Source organism: Podarcis cretensis (assembly GCF_951804945.1).
Source record: "Podarcis cretensis genome assembly, chromosome: 5".
Taxonomy (NCBI): Eukaryota; Metazoa; Chordata; class Lepidosauria; order Squamata; family Lacertidae; genus Podarcis; species Podarcis cretensis.
Window position 1 is genome coordinate 101,047,318 of NC_137174.1, and position 6,167 is coordinate 101,053,484.

Genomic DNA, 6,167 nt, shown 5'->3' on the forward strand with positions numbered 1-6,167 from the left:
CAGTAGTCCAAGCGGGAGATAACTAGAGCATGCACCACTCTGATGAGACAGTTTGCAGGCAGGGAGGGTCTCAGGTTTTTAGGGCAGCTGTGGCCAACACTGCATGCTAGAATCATATAATTGTAGGGTGGGGAGGGTCATTCAGTCCAACCCCCTGCAGTGCAGGAATCTCAGCTGAAGAATCCCTGGCAGGTGGGGAGGATCTTCTCAGGACCTGCTGTCCAGGAGGACCTGCCTGCCTCAGACCAAAAGAGATTCCGCTGTCTCTCTGTTTGGGGAATGTTCCCTCCCGCCCGGCGCCAGCGCTCTCTGATTTCAAGCACCATGGGAAAACAGAATAATTCAATCTGGCCTTTGAAGCTGTGCTCTCTGCATATTTCTAACGGGGCGAGTTTTTGTTGGATTTGATCCTTGTAGGTTGTTTTGATGCTTGCTTTCATAGCACAGAATCGTGAAGTCGGAAGGGAACCCGGTGGCCATCTAGTCTGACCCGCCACAGTCATGGCTGAAGACTCCCTGGCAGATGTCCATCCAACCTCTCTTTGAAAACCTCCAATGGAGGAGAGTCCACCACCTTCTGAGGGAGTCTGTTGCAGCACTGAACAGCTCTTACCTTCAGGAAGTTCTCCCGAATGTTTAGTGGGAATCTCCTCCCTTGCAATTGGGATCCATGGTTTTGGGCCCCTTGCTCCATCTTCCATGGGACAGCCTTTGAGGTCTTCAAAGATGGCCAGCCCAACATCTCTCAGCCTTCTGCTCACAGGTCCTTAAAATATCAGTGGAAACAGCTGGTCCTGGCGAGTATTAATCGCTTTCAATTTTAACTTAAGGTTGGCCATTTGTCCAGTCTAATTTTAATTCATTTGAATTAATTTTGGGATGCATTTTAATTGTTTGTTTGTTTGGTTTTATGTATATTGTGTTTTATATGATGTTAGCCGCTCTGAACCCAGCTCTGGCAGGGGAGGGCAGGATACAAATAATATTTATTATTATTATTATTATTATTATTATTATTATTATTCTACTGGTTTTATGTATATTGTGTTTTATATGATGTTAGCCGCTCTGAACCCAGCTCTGGCAGGGGAGGGCAGGATACAAATAAAATTTATTATTATTATTATTATTATTATTATTATTATTATTCTACTGTACAGGCTAAGCATACCCGTTCGTCGTGAGGTTCGGTTTAAATCAAGCCGTCCTTCGTGTATGCAAAATGTAATCCAATACATCGGTCACCTGGGCAGGTACCATGACATTACCCAGGTAATAACCAAGCGCCAGCTTTAAATGAAGCACGAAGACCAAGAAAGTTTTCCTGTTCATTTCCAGCATCACGTTGAAACTGAACCTGATTCATTTGCTTCACCCGCTGATTCAGAAATAGGTGTGTCTCTTGCTGCTGCTGCTGCTGCTGCTGCCTGAACACACCTGCCCTTGTTGGATTTCAAGTTCTTTCTCAAGGGTTTGGATATCTCCTATGGAACCTTAGGAGGGCATCTGTTCCCCTGTCAGGGGGCTCTGGCTCTCAGGGAGTTGAATCCATTGGTTTGTGTCCTCCCCTCTGAAAACAGCCTTGCTCCCTCTTCCATGTGACAGCTCTTCAGATTTTTGAAGGGGGCTGTCTCTTCTCCAGGCTAAACATGCCCAGCTCCTTCAACCGTTCCTCATAAGGCTTGGTTTCCAGCTCCTTGATCAATTCGGTCATTCTCCTCTGCACATATTCCAGCTTGTCATCCTTCTTAAATTGTGGTATCCAGAAGTGTGCAGATATCCGGGCAGTGGGCTCCCCCCTTCCCTTGCCCTCATGCTACAGTTCCCAAACTTCAGTGGACACCACCACTACCCATGGAAAGGAAGGAAGGAAGGAAGGAAGGGGTGTTAGAGGGGGAGAGAGGTGATCTATTTGTGTGGCTGCAAATGTGGTCCGTAAGTGAAATGATGGGATCGTCTGTCTCCAGAACTTCCAAATTGTAACCTTCTTCTATGTTTTGACACCAGTACCTGAGCAAGAAGAAGCTACTGCCACCTGGTGGAAAATGCTCAGAAGACAGACATGGAGTCAATGCAAAAACCTTCACCTTGCAAGATTCTGTGCTTTAAAACCTGTTCTTTGTCCTCGCCTTCAAAGTTCCCATTCCAGCGGTACCCATGAAAGGCTAGGTTGGCCTGCACCCACCCTGGGGAATCCCTCTTCTCCCTGCTCCCCATACAACTCTGGGAGTAAGTCCCAGCGAGACTTATTTCAGCACAGGCAGGAGAGTTTTTGGTGCCTCCAGAGACTGTCACTATTCAGCAAAAGGGATGCACCAAGAATTTAGGTTTGTGGATTAAAGCGCTCTCTCGTCCTCTTGTGTAACAAATCACTTTAAAAAGAAACGGACTTCTCTGTGGTTGGGAAAGGGATGGGGAACTTTGCTTGGAAAGTATGGAAACGGTTAACAGTGAGGCGTGTAAACTCCCTCCATGCAAATCAGGTTAAATGCACCATGTCTTATAAATAAAAGAGAACAAATTGTCAATGAAGTCTGTCCTCTGGGACAGCCTTGTGAAGTTTCAATAGATGTGACACCTGGAGGAATCCCTCCATTGAGAAATTAGGAGAGCCAGGGCTAATCCAGCCCAGCATCTGGTATTCAGAGTGGCCAACCAAATACCCCAAAGGGAAATCTGCAAGCAGGATCCGAGCCCAAGTGCTCTCTCCCTTCCTGCAGTTTCCAGCAGCTGGCATTCAGGAACATTTGCTGCCTCTAACCTTGGAGACAGAACAGGACCATCCCGCCTAGTAGCTATCAATAGTCCTCCCCTCTGCTCCATGAATTGTTCAGTCCTCTTTCAAATCCATCCCACTTGGTGGCCATCACTGCCTCCTGGGACCATCGTTCAGCCCGGACACTGAGGTCCAGCTCTGAGGGCCTTCTGGCGGTTCCCTCTCTGCGAGATGTGAGGTTACAGGGAACCAGACAGAGGGCCTTCTCGGTGGTGGCACCTGCCCTGCAGAACACCCTCCCATCAGATGTCAAGGAGATAAACAGCTATCTGACTTTTAGAAGACATCTGAAGGCAGCCCTGTTTAGGGAAGTTTTTTAATGTTTCATCGCATTATTATTATTATTATTATTATTATTATTATTATCATTTACACAGGATCAGGCCCTCCTGGTTTTGGCAACATCTTATTCCAAACTAAACTTTGTGCCTGCATATATATTCCAGGAAGAACAGCCTTTACCAATATATATATATTGCAGGAGAACAGCCTTTACCAAAGGTGTCATGGGCTTTGAAGACAGTCGAACTCAGGATGCAAGGGAGAAACGTGCTAAGAGGAAGGCATGCTTGGCAAACCCTCACCAGGATCAACTCCTGCCTGGAAACCAATGTCCCCACTGTGGAAGGATGTGTGGATCCAGAATTGGCCTCCACAGTCACTTACGGACTCATTGTTAAAACTGTGTTCATGGGAGACAATCTTACTCAGCTACGAGTGTTTGCCAAAGAAAGAAGAGTCCAGGAAGGTGTGATTTACTGCTGACCTGGTATAACTAGTTCTGGTAGCTGCCTTTGCCAGGAGTGAATCCCACCCCCAGTCAATCCAGTTTTAAGCTTCCTGATTCCAAGAAAATCAGGTGATGAATCAGAGGAAGTTGCCTGGCTTTGCAGATGTGCTCAAGCAGCTGCTGCTCAGAAAAGCCTCTCCTCCTCTAACTTCAGGTGGATTCAGGTGCTCCTACAAGGGGCAGGAAAACACTTTGTTAGGCAACCTCAGTTCAAAAACTTCAAGCGCTTGTCTGTTCCACTGTCAAACATCTCTTACCCTTAGAAAGTTCTTCCTAATGTTCAGTTGAAATCTCATTTCTCGCCATTTGAATCCTCCTAATCTGAATAGATTTTCTCTTGTGGCCTTTAGGTAGCGTTTCCTTGCAATTCTTCCATGTGGGTCATTGGCTCTTGTGGTCCCTTGATCTGCACAGGGCTGGCAGCTGATTTAGCTTACTGCTTTGGGCATGTGCTTGGACAAGAGCAGGGCCAGCAGCTTCTATCAGTATCCCGGGCCATTGGGCATTCGCACACAGCACAGTTAAGCTATGGAACTCTCTGCCACAGGGGGCAGTGATGGCCACTAACTTGGGTGACTTTAAAGAGGGATTGGACTAATCCATGGTGAGAAAAGGCTATTCACGGCCTAGGACCCTCGTACCTACAGGACCGCCTCTCCTGGTATGCCCCACGGAGGACCTTAAGGTCCATAAATAGCAACACCCTAGACGTCCCAGGCCCTAAGGAAGTTAGATTAGCCTCAACCAGAGCCAGGGCCTTTTCAACACTGGCCCCAACTTGGTGGAACGCTCTGCCTCATGAGACCAGGGCCCTGCAGGATCTGATTTCTTTCCGCAGGGCCTGTAAGACAAAGTTGTTCCGCCTGGCCTTCGGCTTGGAGTCAATTCGATTCCCTCCCCCTCTCTCCCCCCTTTCTCCTCCTGTGAAGAGGCTGCATCTTAATGTTTTAATGTTGTGTTTTAATCTTGTTTTTCAAGTTGTATTTTAATCAACTTATTTTTATTATTGGTTGTTAGCCGCCCTGAGCCTGGTCTTGGCTGGGGAGGGTGGGGTATAAATAAAAATTATTATTATTATTATTATTATTATTATTATTATTATTATTATTATATTATTATTATTATTATTATTATTATTATTATTATTATTATCAACGCCTACTAGCCACAATGTGTAGGAGTAACTAAGAAGGGGTAAATTTCCTTCATCAGCAAGAATCACTCCCATGGATGTGTGGGATGTAACATGACAAAAGCAGTCAAATGCAACATTTCCTGTTTTCCCAGAGTAGACACATGGGGGAATGTTGCCCCAGCCAGGAGACCTTCCTGTGTGTGACCAGGTGTGACCCTGGGAGACCCCATGAAAGGGCTAGTCACACAGCCATCTTCCTCTTTGGCCTTTTTTGCTCTTTTGCCACTTTGAGCTCTCTTTCTCTTTGTTATTTTGGCTTTGCGGTTTATCTTAGGTATTTCACAACTACACCCCCGGGCTAGATAATCACTTCACAGATTTACCTTTCCCACTCCAGGTGTATTGTTTTTCCCCCACACAGGCATATCTCTCTGATCCCACCTCAAGCGTATAGATATTATCCTACCACTTGCCTACCACTTTTGTGGTGACAGGTGTTGTTATCCTACCACGGACGTATTTTATTTATCCCACCTCTGCCACCAATTTTGTGGCGATCACACACAGGGCCCCCGGATGTTTGACGGTCTATTGACCCTGTGCCACCACTGCGATTGCTTTTTCTGCTGCCACCTCCCTGTTTCTCAGGGGGACACACAGAGTCCAGACTGTTGTTAACATAAACAAATAATCAAGTTTATTTTTAAATGCAGGAACAAGCTTATGGTTACAGTTATTTTTTCTTGGCAGTTTCTTAATCTTAGTTTCTTACCGACCTATATGTCCTAACAATTTCAAATTGATTATTCCAACTGTCTATCTGACTCCACCTAACAATTCCTCTCACTCTCTCACAATACAACTCGACCAACCCACTGCCTATTCCTCCCTCTTCCTTCTCCAATGCCCAAACCTCAACTGACTTTCAAAACCTCCCACTCTAACTTTTACTCCTCCCTTGCATTCCCACTGGCCAATCACATCACACTCATTTAACCCTTTCCTTATGACCCACCTGGGAGGCAAACGCCACAACCATCTTGATGCTTTTGCTGTCTGCTGGCTCTCAGCCAGCAGCACACGGGCTCACTCCTGACAAAAGGACGAACCCAGACTTTTCTCTGTATCTGTAACCACAAGGTAAAGCCTGACTTCAGGATCACACAGAGGACTGAACGTGAGCAAACCTTATCATTACTTTAGAAGATTACTGTGTCATTATTGTTTTAAGAGGGAACAAAAGCGGATTTACCAGGAACAAGTCCAATCTGGACTAGCCACACTGGATTGCTTAACTCAAGTGATTCTCATGTATCCAATCAATTAGTTTCCTGCAATATACAAGGGAATGTGCTCTGCTACCACCTCATTAGCCTGAGTGTGGAAGGATAATATTAATCAATATATCCTTTCCAATGCCCTCAACATTCCCACAGAATGAGCTAATCACAGGTGCAAGGTCAGCC